General features: G+C 46.4%; 1 pseudogene; it reads left to right on the top strand.

Annotated features, from left to right (window-relative positions):
* The first annotated feature begins 6963 nt into the window (after positions 1-6963).
* Positions 6964-7399, top strand: LOC123822091 (annotated as a pseudogene).
* Positions 7400-7773: the final 374 nt, after the last annotated feature.

The raw sequence follows: 7773 nt of genomic DNA on the forward strand, positions 1-7773 counted from the left end.
GTGACCCTGCCAGCCGAGACATTAGGGAATAGGGAAGAAACTGGTAGAAACGTCAAGAAATTAAGTCTTCGTGGAAGTTTAGCCTGTGATTTATCAATGCTGCCAAAAGGCGGCTGTGCCACACACAGTCCTGTGGCTCTTCCTCCGAGTAAGCCTGCCTGTACCTATCTCTGGGTTCTAAAACCAAACCAGTAATGTTCCATTCAACTTTTCAAACAAGTCAAGAACAATGCAGAGCCCAAATACTTATCTACTGAGTGCCTACTGCTAGTCTAGTATTGGGGGTGCCAAGATAAAGAAGATGCACCAGCGTCTTTACATTCTACTCTTTACTTCCTGTAGCAATAATCAGCCTTTGGTGGGACTGGACTTTCCTTCCTGAAACTCTTTCAGCCACTTCCCTTTCACAGTCAGGTAGTGGGTACTATATGCCTTTTCTTTTAGTCTCATAATGTGTGTGTAAGCTACGCCTGGTATTTCTTCCCGCTGAATTTCCCAAACTCTAAGGTAATATTGTTTTTTTCTCTCTGAGTAATCAAAACAAGAATTGTTTACTAAACAAGCTAACCATTATACAGATAAATAAATATTATTAATCACCAAGGAGTTCACTAAGCTCCCTTCATAAACTAGAGGTGGATTTCCCACGTGCCTCCTGCCTACCCCACCTTTAATGTATGTGTGTGCACATGCACACGCCCATTCCTTTTTTGTTTTTAGGCTTTCATTTATTTATTTTTAGAGAGAGGGGAAGGGAAGGAGAAAGAGAGGGAGAGAAACATCAATGTGTGGTTGCCTCTTGCACACCCCCTACTGGGGACCAGACCCACAACCCAGGCCTATGCCCTGACTGGGTATTGAACCAGTGACCCTTTGCTTTGCAGGCTGGTGCTCAGTCCTCTGAGCTGCACTAGTCAGAGCCACACACACCCATTCTTTAGGCTGCTAGGAGGTAGGTCTGCTTTTGAGAGGAAGTAGAATTTGGCCTAGGCCTTGAAGAAAACTCTCTGATTATCTCTAAAAGCATTTGTCTTCTCTTCTCTGAATTTCTAAGTCCTTAAGATTTGGCATTTAGCGCAAATTACAATAGCATTCCAGCTATTTGTGTACATGTATTGTCCTGCAGAACAGGGGTGTGTTCCTGTCTGCCAGGGTGTCTTCAGTAGAATGCTCAGTAATTAACATTGTTTGACTATACCAATCAGCAGGAGATGAATACAGAAGGGTTGTGAGGGGCCGGCAGCAGGGGATTGATGGACACGCTGGGCAAAAGGAGCAGCAAGTGCAAGGACACTGAAGTAGGAAACTCTGAGGCCTTCAAAGAGGAAGGTATCTCCTCCCAGTGCAACCAGATAGGCGGTATATCAAGGGTGAAGGAAGAGAGAAGGCTGGGAGATGGGAAGCAATCAGACTGAAGGGACCTTGAATGCCAACCTAAAGAATCTGGACTTGCTTCAATAAGCAAAGGGGAGCCAGTGAAGGGTTCCAAGTACAGATTTCAGCAAGATGCAGAAGGGTGGTGTGGGCTAAGCAGGGATCAGCAGGGATCAACCTATAATGCTCATTCAGGAGTAAAGTCATAAGACAGCTGAACCTCTTATGCAACACCCTTGACAGTGACGATGAAGGGTGGACTCCAGTGAGCCAGTTAATGGAAGAACGAGTTAACAGAACCTGGTTACTACATGTGGAGTGGTCAAAGAATGACCCGGGACCTACAGGGAGATTTAGTGCTGGACTTGGGGCCAAGACTCAGATTCAGAAAAGTATACAATGTAAAGTTTTGATGGTATCTCCAAATAAATTTAAATATACAATTACAAAGACACACACAAAAAAAGATTCTTTGTAGATATAAAGAAACTGATTCCAAAAGTTACATGGAAAGGTAAAGAAACTTGAATAGCCAAAAGAATTTTTGAAATAGAGAATTAAAATCAAAGAATTTTCCCTGATTTTAAGACATACTATAAATTATAGTAATTAAAACAATGTGGTATTAGGGAAAGAATACACATATAGCTCAATGGAGCAAAACAGAGAGTCCAGAAACAGCCCCCCACTTTTATGATCACCTGATTTTTTGACAAAGGTGTAAATGCAATTTAGTGAGATGTTTTCAACAAATGGTGTTGGGACAATTGGATATTCATATATAGTCATACTTTGGTACTTGTTGGCTTCAGAACTCACTTAACCTGGTACTTATTGCATTTTGATGAGAAAAAAATGTTTCACTACTTGCTAGAATTTGTATGAGTCACAATGCCACCCTGCAAGAGAAAACACTTCATCCCTTGTCACTTGAAAAATTTGTTTGGTACTTGTCAGTTTTGGCACTTGTCACAAGTTCCAGAATGAATTAACAACAAATACTGAGGTACTGCTATATTTTTTAAAAATGGCCTTGACTGTATCTTATACCATATCCAAAAATTAACCTAAAATGGATTATCAAACTAAACATAGAATGTAAAGCAATGAAACTCTTATGAGAAAAACATCAAAGAAAGTCTTGGTGACATTGACTTTAGATATGCTGTCAAAAGTATGATCCATAAAAGAAAACAGAAGATTAACTTAATTGCATCAAAATTTTAAACTTTTATTCTGCTAAGGACACAGTAAAGAGAATGAAAATTCAAGCCACAGAATGGGAGAAAATATTTGCCAATCATGTCTGGCAAAGTCCTTGTCTTTACAATATAGAAAGAACTCTCAAAACTCAACAGCAAGAAAACAAACAACATAATAAAAAAACAGACAAAGTTTGAGCAGACTTCACCAGAGAAGATAAGCAGATGGCAAATACATACATGAAAAGATGCTCAACATTCTTAGTCATTAAGGAAATACAAAATTAAAACCCCAATGACATGCCATTATATACCTATTAGAACAGTTAGAATTTTTAAAAATACAGCTAATACCAAATGCTGACAAGGACATGCCACACCTGGCCCTCTCCTGCATTGCGATGGGAAACACCAGTGGTTTAGTGGCTGTGGAAAATGGTTTGTCCGTTTCTTGCAGTTATACACACAACACACAACCTAGCAATCCTACTCTTGGAATTTTTACTCTGGAGAAATGAAAACTATGTTCACACAAAAAACTGTCCATAAATGTTTATACAGCACAATTTATAATCACCCAAAGTGGAAATAATTAGAATGTTCTTCAACTGGTAAGTGGACAAAGAAACTGATACACTCATAAGATGAAACACTACTCCTCAATAAAAAAGAATGAACTATGGACACATGTAACAACTTGGATAGCTCTCAAAGGCATTTGCTGAATAGAAGAAATTAGTCTCAAAAGATTACAAGATTTTATTTATATGACCTTCTGAGAAAGGTGACAGAGACATGCGGTAGGCTAAACTATGCCCCTCCCCCTCAAAAGGTATCTATATGTTCTAATCCCCGGAACTTGTGAATGTTAATTCATCTAGCAAAAAAAGGATTTTGCAGAAGTGATTAAGTGAAGGATCTTGAGGTAGGGTGACCCTGGGTTATCTAAGTGGGTCCTACATTCTGTAAGAGGCAGGAGGCAGATGGGGGCTTCATGCAGAGGAGAAGGCCATAGGAAGACAGAACAGAGCGAGAGACTGGCAACGCTGTCCTTGCAGACGGAATGAATATGGCCACGTCCAGGGAATGCTGGCAGCCTTCACACAGAACCTTGATGACGCAGAGAGCAATTTCCTCCCCAGAGCCTCCACCAGGAGCCACGTGGCCCTGCCAACACCTTGATTTCCGCCCAGCGATACCGATTTTAGACTCCTGGCCTCCAGAACTGTGAGAAAATAAACTTCTGTTCTTTTAAGCCTCTAAGTTTGTGGTAATTTGTTATAGCAGCCACAGGAAACTAATACAGAACAGAAAACAGATCAAAGTTTCCAGAGGTTAGCATTGTTAAAACTGTTCTGTATCCTGTTTGTGGTGATGGTTATAAGAAACTGGGCATGTGCTAAAATCCATGAAACTGTACAGCAAAAAAGTAAATACTAATGTATTTAACTTTAAAAAAAATCAATCAGTAAATAACATTTTAAAATTGAAAAAATAGTCTGGGGCTTCAAAGAGAAGCGGCCCAGCGTCTCCCACACCCAGAGAGTGGCAGGAGCACGGTTGAGGAGAAGGCCCTCACAGGAAGTGGCGGGAAGAGCTGCTGCTTGGGGAGGTGGGTGTGTGAGGGGGACCACTGAGCTTGTTTTAGACACAGAGAGCTGGAGGGGACCTTGGGCGATGCGGGTGGAATGTGCAGGGGCAGTTGGAAATGGTGGCTGTGAGAGAGGCAGGACAGGGGGTGTGAGGCCACAGTGTGCGGTGGTTATGAGCACAGACTTGCAGCTAAGACAAACCTGGGGGCGTATTCCAGCTGTGTGACGTTGGTGAGTTACTTAGCCTCTCTGAATCCCGGCTTTCTCTGGGAAGTTGGGATGATGTTGGCACTTAGCTCGTGTGAAGATTCAGTGACAGAATAGAAGTAAAACTAACCTGGGCCTGGCACGTGACAAGGGCAGAAAACAAGAGCCGTGACAATGTTGTCAAGAGAGTGAGGGGACTCAACAGGTGGAACCATGAGGGGACTGGGAATCTGATTTGGGATCACTGCAGGGATGCAAGGATAGAGGTCACAGGAGGAAGTGGGGCCAGCTGGAGAGACTGGAGAAAGGGATGCGGTCAGAGCCTTCGATGAGCGGCTGCCCTGCGGCAGCTGAGGATGAAGTGACGCGTGCTAGTTTCCTGGGGCTACGGTAACACAGTGACCACACTGGGTGGCTTAAAGCCACAGCAATGTGTCATCTCACAGTTCTGGGGGCTGGAAGTCTGAGATCAAGGTGTCAGCAGAGTGGTTGCAGCTCAGGGCTGTGAGGGACAGGCTGTCCCAGGCCGCTCTCCTAGCTTCTGGGGGTTCTGGCTGCTGCAGTAACAAACACCTAAAATGCAGGCGTGGCTTTGGAATTGGATAAGGGGTACAGACAGGCTGGAAGAGTGTGCGGATGCATGGTAGACAATGTCTACATTGCTGTGAGAGACCGTTGCTAGAAATACGAATGTGAAGGTGAGGTCTCAGACAGAATGACTGCGTTGTTGGGAACTAGAGGAAAGGTGATGCTTGTTCTGTGTGCCTTGGGGCTGGGGAGAGTCGACACAGTGATCTCTGTGCATCAGTTGTTCAGCAAACGTGAGGGCTCTGATGTCATCACGTGTGTCTCCCCATGGAGGCAGCCCAAAGCTCAACAGTGGGGGACTGGAGGGTCAGGGCAGCTCCTGGCAGGGAATTGCTGGGACGTGAGAAGCTCTGCAGATGGGCTGAATTTCTTGCAGATGAGTTGAATTTCTAAAGGCGAGGGGGGAGGAAGCATGGGGGCCTGCTATTGGGCTCACTCTGGTGAGTTCCTCCTTCCCGTTTTCCTTGGACCATCTCCAAGCTCTTGAGCACCGATTTCTCCAGGCTGGTTTCTCCTAGCCTTGCCTCTTTTGCTCCCCTCTTGACAGTGACTCTCCAGTTTGGACCTTTTGTACCTGTCCAGGGCCTCACGCAAAGGGCGTTTCACAAGCCCTCGCAACAGCTCCTGAGGCTGGCAGGACAGAAAGTGTTAGTGTCATTTTATAAATGAGGATCTGGAGGCCCAGGGAGGTTATCTGATTTATCTGGGGCACACAGCGCATTGAAGCCAGCACTATTCAAACCCCTGGTCTCTGACTCCCAGCCTGCAGCTGGGTACATGTAGCTGTGTGGCTTTGGTTTCCTGTTCTGGAAATCTCCGAGCTGGGCGTGGGGAGAAAGGGAGGGCGGAGGCAGAGATATCCTGAGCTCCCAGGGCTTGACCCCAGACAGAGAGAATCTGGCTTTGCAGGGGGTCCTCATCCCTCAGGCACTTGAAGCACCCCACAGGATCAGAGACTTCAGCTTTGCTGTCAGTGTGACCACAAGAGGGCAGTGGCGTCTTGTGATGACCTGCTGGCTGATCAGAGCTTTCCTCCCTTGCAGGTGGGGAGGGGGCTCTCTGCTTCCGGGACGTTCTCAGAGCCCCTGCTCCCAGAGAGTCTCACCAGCTTTCAGGACACATAACTTTGACTCAGACTAGTCCTTCCAGGGTTTCCTGAGCTGGAGCTGGACTTGGTGCTGGAGGAGCCCCCCTCCCCACCCACCACCTGCATCTCCCATTACAAACACCCATGTTTACCCCCAACTCAGAATCACTGGTCCCTCACCCAGGCCTCCCTGGGGACTGAGTTAGGATGGAATGTGCATGGAGCACCCACTCTGCTGCTCCCTGGGACTTGTGGGCAGAGAGGGGCTGCTCCGGCCTTTACTCCTTCCCTCCGGGTCCTCAGGGAACTGCGTGCTCAGCAGAACTGACTGGCCCCCCAGAGGGGTTGCCCAGAACTTGTGAGGAAAAGAATGGGGCAGGGTGGACTGACTCCAGCCCCTTTACAGAACCTCAAGCATCAGCTATTTTGTATTTTGAGTTTTTTTTTTTTCCTTAAGATTTCTTTGAAGAAAGTGTTCTACTGCTTTGGGGGGTGGGGAGGAAAAGTCTTTGCAAACCATTAACCTAATCCATTCTCCTCATTTTGCACATGGGAAAGCTGAGACCCAGGACAGAGACTTGTCTGGCCACACACCTCACCTCAAGAGGAGCAGAATCAACCCTGGAGTCCAGGTCTCCTGGCCACCAGGCCCACCCCCCACTGCCCCCATGGGCAGCTGGGTGGTGTGCATTGGTGGCTGTGGAGGGAGAGCAGGGGAAGCTTGTAACTGTCAGAAACACCATAGGAAAGTCCAAAAGCCCATAAAACCATACCAGTTAGCATCTGTCACTCAATTAACAGATATTAATTGAGCATCTACTGTGTGCCAGGCAACTAGCTGCATAGGTGAAATCGTGAACACAAATATTAAATTTCCTTTTTTTCCCTTCCTGGTGGTGGAGTCTGGAGAAGATGCACAGAAATGGCACCTCACAAGAGAAAGGAGAAAAAGGAAGAACAGGTCATCAACCGTGGACCTCAGGTGCTGAAGGAGAAAATGTATTGGGTGTCTGCCACATCTTTGCATCCTTCAATGACACTTGTCACCGATCTTTCTGGCAAGGAAACCATCTGCAGTGTGACTGGCTGACAGAGATGAGCCCTCTCCATACGCTGCCATGTCGGTCACCCAGGGTATGGCCCAGAGGTGTAAGGCGCTGGGCATCACTGTCCTCCAGGCCACAGCAGGAAACAGGGCCCAGACCCCTGGACCAGGGGCCTGTCAGCTCTCGGAGTGCTTGCCCACTCGGGAATGAAGATCTCACCGATTGAGGATGCCGCCCCACCCCTGCCACCGCCCCTCTGACAGCACCCGTAAGAAGGGAGGTCACCAGGGTCACCGTCTCTGAACAGGATTCTTCAAACTATTGTTTTCTATTAATAAATTGCCTTTGAGTTAAAAAAAAAGCTTAAATTCTAGTGGGAGTTCTGTTTGTTTGGTGACAAAGCAAAAATGTCAAGATAAATATTGAAATACTGAAAAACCCACCCCTACCTCTCCAGTTTCATGGTCTCTGTGCCCATGTGCCATCCTCCTCATGATTTCTCCTGTTTTCTTTGTGTCCTTTGTCCATGTCTTCTGTACCTTTTCTGGCTCCAGAACCCATCCTCCCCTTCCTACTCCAAAAAGGCACCACGACAGACAAGAAGGACCAGGCCCTCAGGATCCCACAGGGCTGAGGAGTGAGGACTGAGAGGCTATTCACCTGGGTGGCCAGAGAGG

Source organism: Phyllostomus hastatus, unplaced genomic scaffold, assembly GCF_019186645.2.
Source record: "Phyllostomus hastatus isolate PE091 unplaced genomic scaffold, TTU_PhHast_1.1 phas_contig_40, whole genome shotgun sequence".
Lineage (NCBI taxonomy): Eukaryota > Metazoa > Chordata > Mammalia > Chiroptera > Phyllostomidae > Phyllostomus > Phyllostomus hastatus.